Source organism: Scardinius erythrophthalmus (assembly GCF_964197995.2).
Source record: "Scardinius erythrophthalmus genome assembly, chromosome: 22".
Lineage (NCBI taxonomy): Eukaryota > Metazoa > Chordata > Actinopteri > Cypriniformes > Leuciscidae > Scardinius > Scardinius erythrophthalmus.
Genome location: NC_138242.1, coordinates 2,594,275 through 2,616,156, shown reverse-complemented (window position 1 = coordinate 2,616,156; position 21,882 = coordinate 2,594,275). Strand labels below are relative to the sequence as shown.

Here is a 21,882-nt window from a genome sequence, read left to right as displayed (position 1 = left end):
GTCTTGAGTAACGGTCCTTCTCTCGCAGATATTTTTGCTGGTTTATAAAAAGATCTTGTATCTTCTTCGGTTAGGTTAGACGCCTCGTTGGCAGTTTACTTGTCTGTGTGTGTGATTTCTAGCTCACAACAAGGGAAAAATGTTCGACTCTACACTTTTCTGGTGTTTTGCTCCATGTGTTTTCTCTATCACATCCAAACTTGTTGCTAAAGGGAGAATCATTTTTTCATAGCATTTTGTGCTCGTATCCTATGTTTAGATTTATTTGGCTGAGCATTTCAAAATATCAGTTTATTTATTATGTTCCACAGTTGTATTTCAAAATGGAAAAAAGGAACGATGACGTATAGAACGTTCGAACGTGTATGATGTCATTTGACTTTCAAATGTAGCGATTATTTCAGGCTGCAGGTTTGTGTGGAACTTGATTTGGACTTTATATATATATTATTTATTTATTTATTTATTTATTTTTTAACCATATAGGCCTCCTTGAAATCGTATAATAATAATAAGCAATGTTATTAGAAATAAACAATGAAATGTATTAACTTTACATTTACATTGTAATAACTTACACTTTATGGTTATTCTTTATTTTAAGGTGACATTGTTACAGTGTAATTATGCATTTATGAACTGAGTAATATTAATTAACAACATGTACTTTAGACTCGAGTTCAGGTAGGACTATTTTGGCTGAGGGTTAGTTGCATGTAATTATGCATAATTAACTATGGTTAGTAGTACATGTAACATATGTAATGAGGACACTGTAAAATAAAGTGTTACCATAAAGTGTTACCCACTTTATTTTATCAGTGTCCTCGTTACATATGATATTTGCCATAGTAATAACAGTAAATTATGTATAATTACATGCAACTAACCCTCAACCAAACCCTAACCCTATAGTAAGTACATATAAGCCGCGTTTCCACCGCAGGAACTTTCCCCAGGAACTAGGAACTTTGGGCTGGTACTCGATGTGTTTACACCGCAGGAACCAGGGTCTAAATGAAGTTCCGGGTAAATATTTCCCCCTCCGATAGTCCCTGCTCACGAGGTAGTACTTTTTCAAAGTTCAGGAACTTTCAGGGGTGGGACTTGTGCGCTGCACAAGCTGATTGGTTGTGTTCACGCCGCATTTTGGTTGGATGACTCCACGCAGCATTTTCTTTATTTTTAACCTCCCTTTTAAAAAGTGGCTTCATGCAGTAAAGTTGTCTGTCTGCAAATATGGAATTTAATAAAAAAAAACTGGGGGACTGGCGACGAGTTTCAGGCTTTATTATTTGGGTATTTGTGGAAGAGGAAACTTTCTGCGCGTTCGTCACAGCCATCTCACGGCCAATGTCCGCAATAGCTGATAACATACAATTTTATATCTAACGTTAGCATTACGAGCTCTGAACACGCTTTATCAGTGCTCGTCTCTTTTCTGCCACAGCTTTTAATATTAAGTCATTATATGTTTACACATTGTCATCTATTGCAAGGCAAACCATGTTACAAATTTACTATAACAGGATTGAAATAGCGCATTGAGGTTGGTAACAAACAACTATTTACAAGACTGTCACTATTTATGATTGATAGACGGGGTTCAGGCTTTTTTTAAGAGTATTTGCGCAAAAGGAAATTTTTGCGCGTTCGTCCCAGTCATCTCACAACGTACCTTGTCTAATTTTATACGCACACGAGCTTTCTGAACACGCTTTAGTGTCAGTGCTCGTCTATTTTGTTATGTTAATTAGCCTACCTCGTTAGTAAACCAATAACTGCAGCACAGTTTGAATCTCCTTCATACTTATAAATGTGGCGCTCAAAACTGATTACTGTCCGTCGCAGACTGGGAGGAGCAGTTGCGCGCAGTTTACCTTCCCGGTACTTTAGACCGCGGTGTAAACGCAGAAAGCAACCGGTCTGGGGCAAAAAAGGTTCCTGGGAAAAAAGTTCCTGGGACAAATTGTTCCGGGTAATTTCGGTGGAAAAGCGGCTATAGTTAATTAATATTACTCAGTTCATAAATGCATAATTACACTGTAACAATGTCACCTTCAAATAAAGTGTAGCCTAACCTAAAGTGCTTTCATAATGAATGTGCTCATCTGTTTTCCTAGGTAAATGCAACTAACCGCTATCCAGTATTTCAACACAGCCATGGTATTGATCTGGACTAACTATACAGTACAGAATGACATATTCACAGATATTCCTCCTTTTACTGTTGGACTATTAATAGGATTCAGAACATATTGGACACAAATGGAAAACATGAGTGAGAGCAACTTAAAAAAACAAACATTTGTCATCGTTTCTGTTTACAATCAATTTCTCAAATGTGACCAAAGCAAGTCTGCTTCCTAAAGCTGACATGTTCCTTAGAAATGTCAATACTGCAGGACACAGACTGCATTGATGAATGGGACGCCGTGACACCCTTGTATCCATTCTAATCTGAAGAGGACGTCCGGCTCGTCTGTCCTCTAGATCAACCTTGCGTCTGAGGAGCTTTTTTAATCTAGTAAATGTACGTTCGGTTCCAGTAAATCAGGTGTGTGGTCTGTTGCATGTGTTCGCTGACGGCACATGACCTCTAACCTTCACAACAGCTGCCGGACCAAAACGAAACCTTGTTGTTGGACCTTTAATAGTGAATCCTTTTGACAGATAAGTGCTGTGTCACAATCCTGGGATGTGTTTCTGCTTGGTTGATTATATATGAAGGTATCAGTAATGATTATATCTTTAAGTTAGAGATTAGTTTTTCTTGTGACGCTTTTTTTGTGCAAGTGCAAAGGAAAGTGTTGAAAGAGTTCCCATTTATCCCATTTATCTCTGGTCCAACACATTTAATTAGCATACATATGCTTATGTTTTTCTACTAAAACTAATTTACTTCAAGTGTTTCAGTACAAGCTTTTAGACCAAAAGCTCTTTAAAGATCATGCAAAACATAAAGTTAGTCAAGTGTGTCCTAACTTTTCATTGGTACATTATGTACAGAATCATATTAGTGTGATTATTTTTCATGCTCTCTTATCAGTAGAAACCTTAAGAAAAATATTTAAAAGAACGGATCCGGTCATTGTTTTCCACAGCTTGTTTGGCAGTCGTTCAGAACCGGGTTTGATCCTGCATCCAGTGAGAGGACAGTCACTATGACTATTCACTTCTCTGTAGTGCTTGCATAATATGTTCAGAGAAATCCAAAAATATAAAATCCAGACTAAAATGCTAAATCTTTCATCATTTACTCACGTTGTACCAAACCCACATGATTTTCCTCTCTTTCTTTTTTTTTTTTTGGAAGTTTTTTCATGTTGCTCTGCTCCAGACAGTAAAAGTGAATGGTGATCTGTCAAACTCCTTAAAACGATAAAAAGTGCCATAACAGTAGTCAATATGACCCGTGCACTGTATTACAAGGGTTTATACAAAAGCTGTAAGAAACACCGAAATGTATAAGCCACTGGAAATCATCCCTTCCGTCGCATCTCATGAATATTATGGAATAAATAAGTTCATATTCAAATTCGACACTCTACAGTCAGTAATAAGACAGTAATCAATGACATTTGGCATCATGACATCAAACCTGGTGTTACATTCTTGAAGCTTCTTATACAAAAACGTGAATGAGATTTGAGAACAATAGTTGAGGAGAAGATCAGTGATATATTTCTCAAGGTTCACACAATGTCATGTCTGTGCTCATATATGGACATTTCTGACACTGATGATCACCGTCCTTTAATATATGGAAGCAAGCGACTTGGACATTTTGGAGATATTTTAGCATCTCTACCCACATTTGTCTTTTCTTTTTTTTTTGAGGACCATATTATGTCTTTTTTCCACATACGATTCATGTTGTTCTGAGGTTATGTTTGTTTATTATAAGGTTGTTGTGAAGCTTTCAGACTTAAAGGGATAGTTCATCCAAAAATAGTTTTGCAAAAATGAAAATTCAGTCATCATTTACTCGTCCTCATGTCGTTCCAAACCCGTAAGACTTTCGTTCATCTTCAAAACACAAAATTAGATCTTTTAAAGTCTCTCTGTGGTGAAAATCCAGCTTTTAATGTTGTTTACATGTCTATGTGGTGTTTTTAATGTGCTTTAAGACAAACCATAAATTCATAAGTCGACACCATTGCTGAGTATTTTCTCCTTAAAACTGCAGTGAACCAAAGACAGTCTCTCGATTGCTTCAAATGATTAACAGATTGAATTTAAGCTTTTATTCACATATAAACATTGATCAATGCACACATCGTGTATGGTAAACAGAAACTCAAGCATGAGAACCAATGAGTTCATTGCCGTGTGTCACGTGTGTGGTTTGAACCAATGAGGTTTGTTTTTACGCATCAAGCAAGTATGGTTGAGCTTCTCGCTGATCAATGTTTATGTTTGTGAATAAAAGCATAAATTAAGTATTTTCATCAAACAAAGCGATCGAGTCTCTTCAGGAAAGTTTTACTAAATCACTTGATTCAAATGGATTGATTTTACGATCTCTTTATGGACTTTTTGAAGCAGCAACTTTTGACTTTTGTGTTTCGAAGATGAACGAAAGCCTCACGGGTTTGGAACGACGTGAGTAAAATAAAATAAAAAATCATCCAACTTTTCATCTCAAAATCTCTCAACAAAACGTTTGTATTTTAGAGAAGTATCCTTCAATATTCCATTTTTTTTATGTAATCCCCCCCTAAACTCCCTTTAGACTCTAAACCCCTTTATGTTTCATGTTGCGATAGAGAAGCTCAGAGTGTGTGTAAACCTCTGTTGCACTGGTAATATCTCTTGTTTGATGCTGGTCTGGAAAACAGACGCATGTCTAATCTAATCTGATCTTCTTTTCGTCCCCTCCCAGTTTTCTTCGAGCAGTCCGCTCTTGTCTGATCTCAGTTCTCATTGCTCGTACTGCCAATAAGAAAGAACCTTCTTTTTTCTCTTTTTTGCCGGTGTACAATATAAGCAGTCTTCATGTTAGCCAGCGGAGGTCACACAGTAAATTAGCTTGAAATTGACCTGGAATGGCATGTGGTCAATGCAGTATTGTGCAGCTGGTCTCTCGCATGTTTTAAGGGGTTTTCTTGCCAATCTGTCATAGAGGAATCTTAATAAAAATGCTGAAAGCAAACAGTTGTTATACATGCTTAAAAAAAAACTGAGTGAAAAGAAAGCCGATCTGTTATAGCATAAAAATTCACTTAATATTGTTTGCCATAAGTCTAATGCATTAAATGCAGATGCAAATGATTCCTGTTAAAAGCTATGTAATTCACCTTGTACTTCTTACTTGAGCATTAATTAATTTAAGGTCTTTGAAATAATTAGATGGCCTGTTGTTAGTTTGGGAAAGTTTTGGATTAATGCTGCACAGTGAACATCTGGTGTCTTACAGCTGTAGGTTGAAATGCAGAACTGAACCATCTGTCCAAAAAATAAAAGATTCATATCATTTGTATGTCTGTAAAGTTATTTATACATATAGTAAACGATTTACATTTTAGATTATGTCAAAACGTCAAGTTTGTTTGTTTTAGTGTCTCCAGCTTTTGGAATATGTTGAACATTGCTCTAAATAAATAAATAAAGCTATTTCTGTTGTCCCAGGGAAACCATATTCCCTATAGTTCTAGTTTGTAATCACGTCTTGTATCCTGTTTAGTCATGCTACAAGATAGATATCAATGTGTGTGTAATTCATGTCCCAGTCCTGATCTCCCTGCCTGGATTATTTTGTGATAATGACCAGCTGACTGCTCCCTTACTTGTTCTGTTTTGTTTACTGCCCAAAATGAGACCAATCAAGAGACCAATACAAACCTTAGATAAAATCATTAATTTCCTCAAAACTATTATAACCCTCCTTTTCTACAGAGACTTCGACAGCTAATGGTACTTTACAACAAGGGCCTGCACGTTAACAATAATTATTGCAATAGATAAAAAGAACTAATGTCAACAACAGTTTTACAACATTTTTTGACCTATTTTACCTAATTTATAAACATTTCAAGTTGGATAAATTAACTGTCAATTTTTTAACCAACATAAACTTCGAACCTTATTGGTGAAGTGAACACAATGGCCAATCAGAGACATGTATTGAGCATGTGTACGGAATGGCCAATCAGAGACATATATTTTGAGTGTGTGAACCCAATGGCCAATCAGAAACACATATTTTGAGTGTGTGAACCCAATGGCCAATCAGAAACACATATTTTGAGTGTGTGAACCCAATGGCCAATCAGAAACATATTTTGAGTGTGTGAACCCAATGGCCAATCAGAGACATATATGTTGAGCGTGTGAACAGAATGGCCAATCAGAGACATATATGTTGAGCGTGTGAACCCAATGGCCAATCAGAAACATATTTTGAGTGTGTGAACCCAATGGCCAATCAAAGACATATATGTTGAGTGTGTGAACCCAATGGCCAATCAGAGACATATATGTTGAGCGTGTGAACAGAATGGCCAATCAGAGACACATATGTTGAGTGTGTGAACGCAATGGCCAATCAGAAACACATATTTTGAGTGTGTGAACCCAATGGCCAATCAGAGACATATATGTTGAGCATGTGAACGCAATGGCCAATCAGAGACATATGTTGAGCGTCTGAACGCAATGGCCAATCAGAGACACATATGTTGAGCGTGTGAACGCAATGGCCAATCAGAGACATATGTTGAGCATGTGAACGCAATGGCCAATCAGAAACAGATATGTTGAGTGTGTGAACGCAATGGCCAATCAGAGACATATTGAGGGTGTGAACGCAATGGCCAATCAGAAACACATATGTTGAGCATGTGAACGCAATGGCCAATCAGAGACATATATGTTGAGCATGTGAACGCAATGGCCAATCAGAGACATATGTTGAGCATGTGAACGCAATGGCCAATCAGAGACATATATGTTGAGCGTGTGAACGCAATGGCCAATCAGAAACACATATGTTTAGTGTGTCAACACAATGGCCAATCAGAGACATATATATTGAGCGTGTGAACGCAATGGCCAATCAGAGACACATATGTTTATTGTGTCAACACACTGGCCAATCAGCATGTGTATATATTGACCATGTGAACGCATTTGCCAATCAGAAACACATATATTGAGCGTGTGAACGCAATGGCCAATCAGAGACATATTTGCTGAGCGTGTGAACGGAATGGCCAATCAGAGACACATATGTTTATTGTGTCAACACAATGGCCAATCAGCATGTGTATATATTGACTGTGTGAACGCATTTGCCAATCAGAAACACATATATTGAGCGTGTGAACGCAATGGCCTATCACAGACATATTGAGCGTGTGAACACAATGGCCAATCAGAGGTGTTTAAGAATCCGTTCAACAGCACTCAAAATGCTAGAGAGAAATGCTGGTATCGTCAAAAATGTTAAATTTCAATACCGACTTTGTACGGAAGTCTGTACTTTTGACAACACTAGTTGTAGGCCGCTGTCAGTAGCCTAAAAGAGGCCTAGAAATAGGGTTTCGTTCCACCAAGTGGGGCACTAAATTTTCTTTTGCTCAATATGTTCAACGTTAATAAAAGGTATCCAAGCAAAAAGTTCTCCACGCATTTTCCTGCAGTTAATGAGAAAAGTGTATTTATTGGCGCACTATATTGATTGCGTATTGAGACGTCTAAAACGGTTGAGCTCGATTTTCAACCAATCAGCATCGAGAATGTAAGTAGGTCACAGCCGAAATCAAGCCAATATCACTACGCACATGTAAACAGAGGAGGACGTAAGCAGCGCATCTTCATCTGATAGCGGCGATCAAGCTCGATTAACACCCGTAAAGTGTATTCTTCATGTCGGAAAAGATGGTGGGAAAGGTCCGCAGCCCTTTACTGAAGTCCGATGGGAAAAAATCAAGCAATGTGCGTAGGAATGGCTCAAAACGTCGGACACTACGGAGCTAACGTTAGCTGTTGCTAATAAACATGTTGCCCTCCTGGACAAACTGGTCTCTGATGTCCCAACAACTACGGGTTTCACCCGACCTGATATCGGCGTTTATAGACAAAAAAAAAAAAAAACCCTTGACTTGTGTGTATGTGCGTGATGGGTAGGTTAAGGGGTAGTGTGTGTGTGTGTGTGTGAGAGAGAGAGAGATGGGTAGGTTTAGGGGTCAGGTTAGTGTGTGAGGGTGTGTGTGTGTGTGAGAGAGAGATGGGTAGGTTTAGGGGTCAGGTTAGTGTGTGTGTGTGTGTGTGTGTGTGTGTGTGTGTGTGTGTGTGTGTGTGTGTGTGAGAGAGAGAGAGAGAGAGATGGGTAGGTTTAGGGGTCAGGTTAGTGTGTGTGTGTGTGTGTGTGTGTGTGAGAGAGAGATGGGTAGGTTTAGGGGTCAGGTTAGTGTGTGTGTGTGTGTGTGTGTGTGTGTGTGTGTGTGTGTGTGTGTGTGTGTGTGTGTGAGAGAGAGAGAGAGAGAGATGGGTAGGTTTAGGGGTCAGGTTAGTGTGTGTGTGTGTGTGTGTGTGTGAGAGAGAGAGAGAGAGAGAGAGAGAGAGAGAGAGAGAGAGAGAGAGAGAGAGAGAGAGAGAGAGAGAGAGAGAGAGAGAGATGGGTAGGTTTAGGGGTCAGGTTAGTGTGTGTGAGAGAGAGAGAGATGGGTAGGTTTAGGGGTCAGGTTAGTGTGTGTGTGTGTGTGTGTGTGTGTGTGAGAGAGAAAGAGAGAGAGAGATGGATAGGTTTAGGGGTCAGGTTAGTGTGTGAGTGTGTGTGAGGAGAGAGAGATAGGCCGCTGTCAGTAGCCTAAAAGAGGCCTAGAAATAGGGTTTCGTTCCACATATTTAATATCAGAAATGAGATTCCTTAGGAAAAAGTTCTCCACACACAATCTTGCAGTTTTTGAGAAAAATTATGCTAAATGTGCCCATTTTGAAAAAAAGGGAAAACATAGGGAATTTTGCACTTTCAAACCTGTTATCATATAAACCCAAAAATGCCGAATTACCACTTGAAGTACAAAATAAAATTTTGACATTTTAAAACAGTTTGAAATGTGTGATATACCTGAAGTTGCTATCTAGGGACAGTAAACATGATAAGATTATCAAGAAAACGTCTACTGTAACATTAACATCCCAATTACTTCTCATTATGTTGTTCCAATTCAAAGGTAATATTTGAGGTAAAATCGCAATTGACACTTTTCACACGCTCTCACACCACACATCCATTCTCAGAAAAGCCATTTAATGACCATAATATAGCAACGTTAGTTGGCTAGAAAAAGAGATATAGAGAGTATTTTGCTAAATATGTGTACTATATTATATATTTATTATATTTGTACTTATATCATTAAATAAAGTTGTTATTATAATAAAAAACACATTATATTTAATTTGAGTTATTTTTAACCTTAAATAGTACTGCCAGCTGATAGGGCTGTCTGTGTGTAGCCTATTTTTCTTGTGTACCTAATATTTATCCAAATGAGTCAACATTAATCACAAGAATTGAATTAAAAAAGTGAAATTTCTTTAAGAAATTTGTAAAAAAAAAAAAAAAAAACTTAGCTTACCAGAAATTGTACCATATAAACATTGTAACATGTTGTCAAAATTCAGTTTAGTTACTAAAATGTTTTGACAATCACAATACACTTATTGTGATGCAAGTTTTTTTTTTGCAACCCCCCCCCCCCAAAAAATCTCACTCCAAGTTAAACTCAAAAGTATACAAAGAAAAACACTTTTAAAAATAACACATTTAATGGTGAATTGTTAATTTGCATACACGAGCAGTAACTGCACTACATGTACATATTCACAGGAATGATTATTGTAAACAAGATTTAATTTTGATTTATTTATTTACCTACCCATCTCTCTCACACACACACACACTAACCCAACCCCTAAACCTACCCATCTCTCTCTCTCTCTCTCTCTCACACACACACACACTCACACATGACGACGACGTACACTACGGCGTACACTCGACGCAGAAGTATAAATTGGCCTTTAACCTACCCATCACGCACATACACACACACACACACACACACACACACACACACACTAACCCGACCCCTTAAACCTACCCATCACGCACATACACACAAGTCAAGCGGTTTTTTTTTTTTTGTCTATAAACGCCGATATCAGGTCGGGTGAAACCCGTAGTTGTTGGGACATCAGAGACCAGTTTGTCCAGGAGGGCAACATGTTTATTAGCAACAGCTAACGTTAGCTCCGTAGTGTCCGACGTTTTGAGCCATTCCTACGCACATTGCTTGATTTTTTCCCATCGGACTTCAGTAAAGGGCTGCGGACCTTTCCCACCATCTTTTCCGACATGAAGAATACACTTTACGGGTGTTAATCGAGCTTGATCGCCGCTATCAGATGAAGATGCGCTGCTTACGTCCTCCTCTGTTTACATGTGCGTAGTGATATTGGCTTGATTTCGGCTGTGACCTACTTACATTCTCGATGCTGATTGGTTGAAAATCGAACTCAACCGTTTTAGACGTCTCAATACGCAATCAATATAGTGCGCCAATAAATACACTTTTCTCATTAACTGCAGGAAAATGCGTGGAGAACTTTTTGCTTGGAAACCTTTTATTAACGTTGAACATATTGAGCAAAAGAAAATTTAGTGCCCCACTTGGTGGAACGAAACTGAACGATACAGCTCACATACAGCGGCCTATTGCATTTGGATCTTACTCTCCATGTTCTCTTAATCAACCCGATTTACATTAGCGCTGTAACATGTTGGCCTGCCGTTGAGCTGGTTAACCCTTGTGCAGCGCTCTTGTCCTCTGATTCACTTCATTACAGTGAATGAATCAGTCAGGTCCAATAATAAAAGTGATAGATGAGCATGTGATTGTGTCATTTTCCTACATCTTAAATCATACGGATGACTGTCAGCCACAGTTACACCAGGTGGAAGATTAATCAGATCAGTTCAAGCCTGAAGGGGATCCACTACGAAAGAGATACAGTACATAAAAGTGGAACAAATATTCAGTGAATTTGCTCCTGAGTGTTATAGAACAATATAAAAATATATAATAGGCAGCTTGATGTGCAGTGAAAATAACTCCAACTCTTGGAGTATTTGACATGGTAATGGATATGACAATATTGATATGTTTGGTCTTGGTGGAAGTGGAACAGATCCGCTGCTATTGTTGGTTATCACTGTTGCAGAACAAGTACAGGATCTGCTACTGCCAATAAATACACGATACGCTGCTGTGAGCATGTTAGACTCTGTATGTAAGGCTGCTGTATAGTATAGGGTACATGAATTACCCACAGCAGATCTATACAGGTGGAGCTGGGGAAGGTGGAGGGTTTCTGAAAGCACTCTGCAACTAATACAGCAAAGGCTGACCAGTATCTGACGGTTGAGCTGCGAGCTCATTGGCTACTGATACAGCAGGAACCAATCAGCTGTGCCCTATAGAGCAGGGTTTCTCAACCGGTGGGTCGTTGATAATTCTATAGGGGGTCGCAAGACTTCAGTGTTCACTAGCACAGCCAATAAGTGGGCTTCATAATAGGCTCATTGCAATAGACTGCGTGCAACAAAATAATCCGTTAGTAAACGCATTAGTGGCTCAATCGGACTAAAAAGCCTTAACACCTAATCATAAACGCGCACAGATTCAAACAAAAGTTGTGCATGTAAACATAGCCAGTCCTCCAACGAATCTGATTTTCGAATGTCATACTTCATTATTGCCGTGGCTTCTAATGCTGTATTTCAACTATCCTTATTTTAACTATCAAAATAATTTATTATTGCCGCGAAAGGCTCTTATTGGACAAGGTCCTACTCTATTTACATAATGTTACACACAGCTACCTGCTATGCCAGACTTATTATTAAATTATACGCAGCCACGGCCTGTTAGCTTGACAAAATGCATTTGTTTTTTAAAAGAAAAAAAGCAGAAGATTCGGAAACTCCTTCAACTTCAAAGGCAGCAAAATGTAAACAACGCAAGTACAACCCGGACTATATTAAATATGGATTTACTTCGTCGGATGAAAAACCTCAGTGTGGCAAGTGTGGTGAGGTCTTGGAAAATGAGTCCATGAAGCCATCCAAACTTGAACGTCACCTACAGACTAAACATCCAACATGTGTGGGTAAACCTGTGGATTACTTTGTATGAAAGCGAGACCTACTTAAAAGACAGCAAAGTAGTATTGTGTCGCTCACAATAGCTTCAAAAAGCACCCTGAAGGCAAGTTATCTGGCAGCTAGCCATATCGCCCGTGATAAGAAATCGTTTAATATTGGTGAAGAGCTAGTTATCCCATGTGCAGTTGACATGTGCCGCGAAGTACTAGGGGAAAGTGTTGCTAGCAAAATAAAAGAAATCCCACTCTCCAACGACACTGTCTCCAGACGGATTATAGACATGAGCGATGATATTGAAACGCAACTTTTGGATCGAGTGCGAGCAAGCCCCTTGTTTGCCATTCAAATCGACGAATCAACAGATATTTCAAAGATGGCATTATTGCTTGCATTTGTACGCTACAACTGGGAAGGTGCAACTCATGAGGATCTACTGATGTGTAATGAGCTCTCGACACGGACGACAGCAGATGAGTGTTTCAATTGCCTTGATGGTTATTTCACAAAGAATGGCCTGGTTTGGAATAATTGCGTAGGCATTTGCACGGATGGTGCGGCCGCAATGACTGGCAAACATAGTGGTGGTGTGAGAAAAATTTCGCAATTTCCCAAATTCCACCGCGTCTGGATATGATTATTTCAGAGCGGCAGTCTCAAGTGTCACATCAAGGTTATTTTTGTAAATGAAAACTGAAACTAAGACTAAAACTAATGGTCAAAAAACATTTTCGTAAACTGAAATAAAATAGAAATTTCAACATTAATGAAAAACTAAAACTAAACGAAACTAACAACAGTCACTGAAAAACTAACTGAAACAAAATAATAATTAGCAGAAATAAATAATCGTTTTCGTAATTAATAAGCTCTCCTAAATAAGCCTACCGGAAAATCACTTTTTTCCATTCCACTGCCTTACTTTATTTTTCAATGTGGCTATAGAGCTGGTAAGTCCCGCCCCTTCCGCTAACCCCGCTGGACCTCTAGGTTGAAAAATCTTCAATGCAAGTGAATGGGAGAAAATATTTATTGTCTGGTCCCGTTTGAATTTTGCCATGAATGTGAACATATGTTGTCTGTGAATTTTTTTATATAATTTTTCGTGTAAAGAATGCTACAATTTAGCGGGTAGAAGTTTGATACGGTTAGACTTTGTGTGAGAGCACTTTGTGGACTACAACTCTTCGCTGCTTTCGACGCGTTTGAAACGTCAACACCAGGGCTTGACATTAACTTTTTTGCTCACTAGCCAATGTGGCTAGTGGTTTTCCAAAGTTACTAGCCACACAGCATTTTTACTAGCCACATTTTTGTTGTTGTGAAATAACCTGATAAAAGTTGACTATGGCGTGCTAAAATTTACTTGAACTAGATTTACAACCCTTTTAAATGTAAAACCACTGTACACACCCAAATCAAGACTACATAAATATATAACAATACAGGTCATTATCATTAGCTCTGATAAGGTTGTGTGTAAAGCTCCTTTTTTTAAAATAAAACCATGTATTATGTATTATATGTCGCCACATTGCTCCACCGGCATACGACATAACTCCAGCAGGGCAGCTAGCTGTCTCTTCGATTCTTTGTTGTCGGTCACTAGCGATCAATACTCATTAGGGCTGTCAAAATTGCTCAAAAATGACCTTCGAATATTCCCTCTAAAAAAAAACACATAGCTTATATTTGAACTATTCGAACATCTGGTTGCACATTTTGTCATAGCGCATTACGTCAATAACAGGACACATTAATACAAAGAGACATAACTACTTGTATAGGTAGTTTATTTAAGTTTAAACATATTTGACAACGTATTACCTACAGAAAAACAAGTAAATCAACTAATGGCCAAGATCGCAGACCTCACTCTCGCTCGCTCACTCGCAGGCACTCTTTCTCTCTCTCGCCCTCACCCTCAGCACCAAACGCGAATAGAGCGTCTGGCGCGAGTGTAAAGACGCGTTTACGCGCGTCTGGAGGTCTTGCGGCGCGAATGAGGCGTCACTCGCCTCATAACAGTTTAAATGAACAACAACAATAAGCAAATGTTGAGTGCTGATCAAAAGTTTTGTGCAAGCAATTTAAGGTCGCGACTCTTATATAGCAGGCTTATTCAGTGATTGAAACAAATATTATTAACATTAATTGAAGTTTTACAGTACTATAGAACCGACATTGAACGCTCCGAGCGAGCTGTGCTGTGGTAAACATGGAACTTTTCCTTGACATGAAACGGTAAATAATCAAACCAGTGGAAGCCTGCAGTGCATGAAACTGCTGTATCTAACCTACCTTATTCATGCGATATCTATTCAGTCAGTAGGCTACAGTAGCCTACACTTCAGTAATGTTTCTGTTTAACGTTAAATAAATTGACCCCTCAGGTAGCGCGCCCACTCGCAAAGCAGACAGCCGTGCCTCTGCTACCGCGGGCGTTTTTCCACATTCGAATATTAATTTTCACCTTCGAAATTCTGTTTTTTAAAACTATTCGAATATATATTCGAATTTATAATATTCGTTGACAGCCCTATTGGAGTTGTAGTGTCGTAGTGTCACACTTATTTCAGATGCCTTTTGAAAAGACTACAATTATTCAACCCGCCAAAGTGGCTAGTTGGAGTGACTGTGTTACCCGCCACGAGCAAAATCCACCCGCATTTGGCGGGTTGGCGGGTGTTAATGTCAAGCCCTGGTCAACACCACTAGCACACGGACACTAGCTCACGGATCCCGCTAAACATGGCTGTATTTGGTGCACTTCACCTCCTTCTTTCAGGGAGAGGACAAAATCGTTGATGTTGGCGAAAACCACGGGTAAGTCAACTTTATGGGGTGACGTCACATAGGCGACATGTAGTCTTTCTCGTTATGTCTTTTCCACAACTGCTAGCCGAAGAATCATACCATATACTGTCAAACTTGTAACATGAAAAGTTATATAAAAAATTCACAGACAACATATGTTCACATTCATGGCAAAATTCAAACGGGACCAGAAAATAATTATTTTCTCCCATTCACTTGCATTGACGGTTTTTCAACCTAGAGGTCCAGCGGGGTTTTACGGATGGGCGGGACTTACCAGCTCTATGACCGTTGCGCTCGAGTCTCGCGTCTTCTGCAGCATCACGTGCATGACACGACGCTCTAAAAACGCAGCACTCAAGTTAAAATAAGTTCAACTTTTAAAAGACGCGTATCGAGACCTTGCACTTTTTCCCGACTGTGTCCGCGTCTTTTTTCCGTTTTTCAAAGCAAAACCGCTTCCTGTGTGAACCAGCCCTAAGACGAAAGGCCCAAATAAGTATTTCCACCTCATGCAAATACAGCTGTAGGCTACCTTAATTCCAGGGATAAGATAACCATCCCATGTGAAACTAGCCGAAACAAGATAGGCCTATACCACACATATTAGACAAGATACCACACTGAGCAGAAAACGGAAAAAACAAATAGCATGTCTATAACCCAGAAATAGACGTATATTTGTCAGAGTAGAAGTATACTAAATGTCTGGTCTTAAGAGAACATTTGAATATGTGTATAACTATGAGTATATGATTTTAAACAAAAAGCATAAATGGATCAATACAAGAATAATGTTTGAAAGGATTAATCATAGAAATAAACTTAAAGAATAATCATAATAATCATACGCATTTCTTTTTCTTATACACCACGTTTAACAAGATTTCATTTTTAATATTATTATATAATTTTTACTTTTTAGTTGCATTTGTTTGGTTCTTTGTTCATCCTCAAACAATTATTTTATTTTTATTATTAAGAGGTTTTCACAAGAGTTAAATGTAAACTGCAAACATTAAACTTTGCTGAAATTAAATGTCTTTAACTGGAAGTGTTCTGTTAACTCTGCTAAACTATAATTACTAAAACTGAAAGTAAATATATAAAAACTAAATAGAAATGTGTTCACAAAATAAAAACTAAACTAAAACTAACAAAACCATTAATGAAACTAACTAAAACTAAACTGAAATTTATAGGAAATTTGAAAATGATATTATAATAAAAACTAATTTAAAAATGCAAAACTATAATAACCTTGTGTCACATTAACGTGAGTTAAAAAAAATCAGTTTGCCTCATAGTCTGTCTATTGAAAATGTTTCTGTGTTTTTGTGAAATTAATTATAATAAACTTATAGGCCTACGGAGTAGTAGCCTATAGATCTAAGAGGCATTTCGTTACTGAATTATACAAAAAATACAAAAAAAAGTGGGTCGCAGTAGGCAAAAGGTTGAGAACCCCTGCAATAGAGAATGATGTGATTGCATCAGATTGAGGTAAGGACCTGTCAGCATGCACCATCTAGTTTCTCTGTCTAGAGCATGCTCTAGTTTCATGGCAGAACTTTGTATTTACAATATACTATAATGTAGATACTGATATAGATGTTTTAATAATGAAATGATTAAATTATGACAGATTTTTATTTTGTTTTAACACTACAGTAAAGTGATGTATTCCTTTAAAACGAGCACCAGAAATCACACAGAAATGCAAAATGTAAATGCGTTATGCATGACATTGACCATATTTAATTAATCTCTGTGATTAAATACAATAAAATATATTATTTCTATGAATAAGAGGATTTGCACATCTTTATATTATATTTAATTCATAATAATAAAATGAAATAAAGTAATTAATAAAACGTTAACCTTTTAGATGCTGCCATTACATTAATAACGTAAGTTTTAGAGTCTATGCAAACAGGTGAAAATGTAACTAAGTTCAAATGATAAATAATGAGTTCATGTTGCTGTGTGATAAGTTCTAAGCTCGTCTTTTCTTCTCTATTGTGTCGTATATCCGAGTGAAACGGCTTCTGGGACGAGAACAAATGTAGGGAAGAGAAGAGAAGAGATGCTGCAAGAGGAAGTTATTCTGATTCAAGATTACCAGGAACATGAATTGAACACAATAATGATGTGCACCGATAAATCATTTAGAGTAAAAATAAAAACAAGAATTGTCTATTTTGATTTCATGTTGACTTAAAATGGTAGATCCCGGAATAATTGGACTTTTGTTATTTGATTGTACATTTCTTGAAAGTCCCATTAACGGGCTCATATGTTCATTAGTAAAGTCACCTTTATTTATAAAGCGCTTTTTACAATACAGATTGTTTCAAGGCAGATTTACAGAGATAACAGGAAAATAATGCAATAAAGAAGAAAATAGCGTCATAGTCCAGCTTAAGTCAGTTCAACGATGGTTAATTTCTGTTGTAAATTTAGTTCATTTATTTATACAGCAGCTGTGGAGAAAACAGTGATGTCATTGGTTTATTTTTGTTGTTAAAAAAGTTATTAATTTAGTTAATTTATATATATATAGCCGCTCTAGAGAAAACAGTGATGTCATCGTCCAGTTCAGTTCAGTGTCAATGCAGACAGATCAATAATATTGGTGAACATTAAATGCCAACCACCATCTCGTCATCTCTTTGGTAGGGACGGATATATAGACCTTACATTGGATGAAGGGGTGGGCTTTCGTTTTATGGCTTCACATCGAGGGGTTTCTGGCTGTTCTCCAGACTGAGTGCAGGTTTACTGTGTGACGGGGCAGATTCCTGTAAAGCGAGGGAGTGAACGCCAACATGACGGTTAAAAGGGACTAGTCAGGCAGAAGCAGTAACATTACGACAGTCCTGAACCCTGTAATGTCAGCCACAGGTCTCAGAGGCGTGATATATCATGCTCAGTGTAGTCTATGCATTATGTGTGTGCTAGCTTTTATTGAGGGCTGACTCTCACCCAGCCTTCCGTTTGATTCATTTGGGTTGCATTTGATTGATACCAGTGGAGATGCTGGGAATAGGGTTTAAAAGCCTTTGTTCTGGTCATAGGGAAAACACATCTCAGGGATTCCTGGGATGTTTTGAAGGAGGATGGTGGAGTTTGTGGTTGACTACAGAGGGTGGAGAAGGTGAAATGAAGGGGTTGGGCTTAGGGTGGAACCAAACTAGATGAGTTTAGCCATATATTCATATTTAGCCATATATTTAGCAAAGCTCCAAACACTTTCCTATCCATGTTACTACACGTTTATTTTCATGCAAATAATGATTACAGGGGCAGAAGACTTATTTGAATGCAGTTCCTTCCACAATACTATGGTATATGACCTCAAAACACTTTTATCATAGTGCATGAGTTGTAAACTACTTCTTTTTAATGTTTGCATCACATAACCAGCTCCATATGTTTGGCTTTTCTGATGGAGTAAACTTGCTCTGTCGCTCACCTGAGACAGCATTGCTATTATGATGTGAAGCACTTGGGTACGGGAAACACGAGTCATGATTAAAGAGCTCAAAGACTAAGCATGGCTGCCTTAGCAAATGTGTTTTTATCTCACGTTTGCTTTTGTTAACACTATCGCTCGGATTTAATGTAGTATGTTATTTTCAAACGCGAGAGAGCAGTAGGCTAACCTTTTAGCGACACTCACCGGACATTTCATTTCTGATCTGCCACAATACTCAAAACCACCCTCGTAATAAAACGTTGCCAGATTCACGTTCATCTGTTTAGTATACAACTCAACACGATATTAGCGTCACTCGCTAGACATGTCACATGTTGTGAAGTTTGGAAGCTTGTTTCCGCCACAGAATAAAAAATAAAAAAGGTAATTGCGACTTTTTGTGAGTTTATATCAATGCAATTCAATATGCAATTGCGAGTTTATATCACGCAATTCTGACTTTATATTTTGCAGTTCTGAGAAATAAAGTCAGAATTGCGAGATATACCCCTGGTTTCACAGACAGGGCTTAAGACTAGTCCTAGACTAAAATGTAAGTCTGAGCTGTTTCCACTGAAATAAACTTGCACTGACTGATCTTAAAAATATATCAGTGCCTTTTTAGTTTTAAGATGCACATCGGTAATGTTTTTTTCTAAGCATGTTTATAAAAATTACTTAAATGTCCTAATTGATCTATGGTCTAATCCTGGCTTAGTCTAAGCCCTGTCTGTGAAACCGGGCCATTATGTCGCAATTGCGTGTTATAAAGTCACATTTCACAATTCTGACTTCTTTTCTCGCAATTGTGAGTTTATATCACGCAATTCCGAGACGTAAACTCACAATTGTGAGATAAATAGTCAGAATTATCTTTTAAAATGTTTTATTCTGTGGCGGAAACAAGCTTCCGTACACGAAGAAATGTAATATCATTTTGCAGAAATGTCATGAAGTACATTTTTTCCAATGAGCTTTAGTTGCATAAATTATGAATTTTAACATCAAGCCAATTAATTGCTTGAACTATAACAATATCACAGGCAGTTTGTGCTACTATTCAGTTATTCTTAGGGGTGCTTACTAAGTCAAGATGATAGAATGAGAAAAAATCGTATTGATATGCATTAAAGGAGGAACCTAAGCCTTATCTAGAGACTCAACAGACTTGTGCCAGAAACACCCGAGTAACCATACAGCAACATACTAAATAACTCAGAGCGCTTTTAGCAACGGCAAAATCACCCTAGCATCATGGAGGGACTTTTAAATGAGGTTATTGTTGAAAATGTAAAAATCTGTTTGTTTTCTGTAGCAATGAGCGATCTCCCTTCACTTCTGACGCTGGTGTCTCTCTCTCTGCTGATCTGTGATTACATACATCTTGCTCTATTTGTGTCGCTGTTGAATTGTGGTTGTCCAAGTAATGTCCAGTACAGCCGAAAGTGGTATTGATCCGGTATGACTGTGAAGGATGGGCTTGAACTCAAGCATTAGCGTGGTCAATATTCCTCTAAAGGTCCATTTTATAGAAACTATATATTATATATATTGATATTTAGCCATATTCACAATTTGATTTTGAGCAAAAGTCAATTTTTGCAAATGCATCATGCTTTAAAGACATACACTTATTTGGATGTGTTGAATAATGCATACATGATTATAATTTTAACTGTAAAATGTTATTCGATATTACATTTAAAGTAAATAAATTTACTAAATTGCAAATCTGTATTTACAAATATATTACAAGTTTCGGTAACACTTCATTTGACAGATTCCTTGTTGCATAAGTTACATGCACTTAGTAATAACAGTAAATTATGCATAATTAGAAGCAAGACAGCCTTAACCAAATCCTAACCCTATATGTATATGTTGTTAATTAATATTAATCAGTACTCAGGAACATCTTAAAATGAAATGTAACTCAAGTTTCTATAGAAATTATTACATATATTTAAGTTTACCATAAATGCTTGTCAGTACATTCGGCGGTACACTTAACCATATTTCAACTGTATAAGTAATAAAATTGCATATATGTACTTAAGTGAATCAAAAAAACACTCAAAAGTTAATTTACAATACATTAAGCTATAAAACATTTTCATTTAATTTAAATTACCATGCAATTAAGGGTCTGGAAACATTACATTACAAGTATGTTCTTTAAGCATATCGTTTCTGTAATAAGTGCTCTTTTGTTGCTTTTCAGAACCAGCGATTATGAGTTTTATTCCCTGGACATACAGCAAAGAACAGTATAAAAAAAAAATTCTGATGTAAAAAGTATTTTGAGAGCTTGATAAATCCAAAAATAGATGTTTAAAGAGCAACAGAAGGAGTGGAGAGAGACTTTTCTCAGGCGGATTGTTAAAGCTGGACTTCATTACTCGCTCCCCCTTTTAAAGGGATATTATATGATGGTTGTGTTTGGCCTTCGTTTCAGGACGGGGGGGGGTCTGGTCCCTCTTTCCCAGTCCGGAATGGAAAAGAGAGAGCAGAGAAGAAAGAGGGTGGTCTTTGAACGCAGCGGTTGAAGGGTTTGAAGTTTCTGTCTGGATTTCAGTGTCCTGGAGACACGGGCCGCCCTTTCCTGTTTTTCTCTTCGCTCCTTTTTTTCGTCTCTTTTTAGTTTTTCTTTTTTGCATTTGCATTTATCTTTGTGTGGTAACACTTTACAATAAGGTTCATTCGTAAACATTATTACCGTAGTTAACATGAACTAAGAATGAACAATACTTCGGTAACACTTTAGAATACTGTATCTTACTTACTGCATAACTAATAAGTAATTATTGAAGAACTAATAGGTAATTATTCATTAACTACTTCTTCACTACTGTTAACTACTAAGGAAGATGTGTTAACTAATCAGTATGTAATATATTTTTATGATTGTGTTAAGTAACAGTTAGTTAATCAATAAATAATGAATTCTGTCATAACTCTTGAAGAACTACTACTAATTATCTACTAATTAAGGTTCAAGAAAAATAACTAAGAAGTAACTACTAATGAACAGTCATACAAAACTAACCTCAGATTAGTTTTTATATTTTATATACAGTACTGTGTGTGTGTCTGTTTTCCTCAGCATAGAATGCCATTGAGTAAATTCATGTTTGAGGCAATGACTGAGGGAAACTGAAAATATAGGGAACTTATTAGTAATTCATAAATAATTATCAAATAATTCTGCAGGAATTACTTAGAACCTGGAACAGTATTCTAAAGTGAGAATATAGGGAACTCATTAGTAATTAATAAATAATTATCAAATTATTATCCAGGAATTAGGCTACTTATAACCTGAAACAGTATTCTAAAGTGAACATATAAGGACATTAATTGGTAATTAACAAATAATTATTAGATAATTCTTCAGGAATTACTTAAAACCTGG

At 37.4% G+C, this 21,882-nt stretch overlaps 1 protein-coding gene across 2 annotated transcripts in view; it reads left to right on the top strand.

Annotated features, from left to right (window-relative positions):
- The window catches only part of itgb1a (integrin, beta 1a), a 57,404-nt gene that overhangs the window by 420 nt on the left and 35,102 nt on the right, over window positions 1-21,882 (top strand). The window lies entirely within an intron of this gene.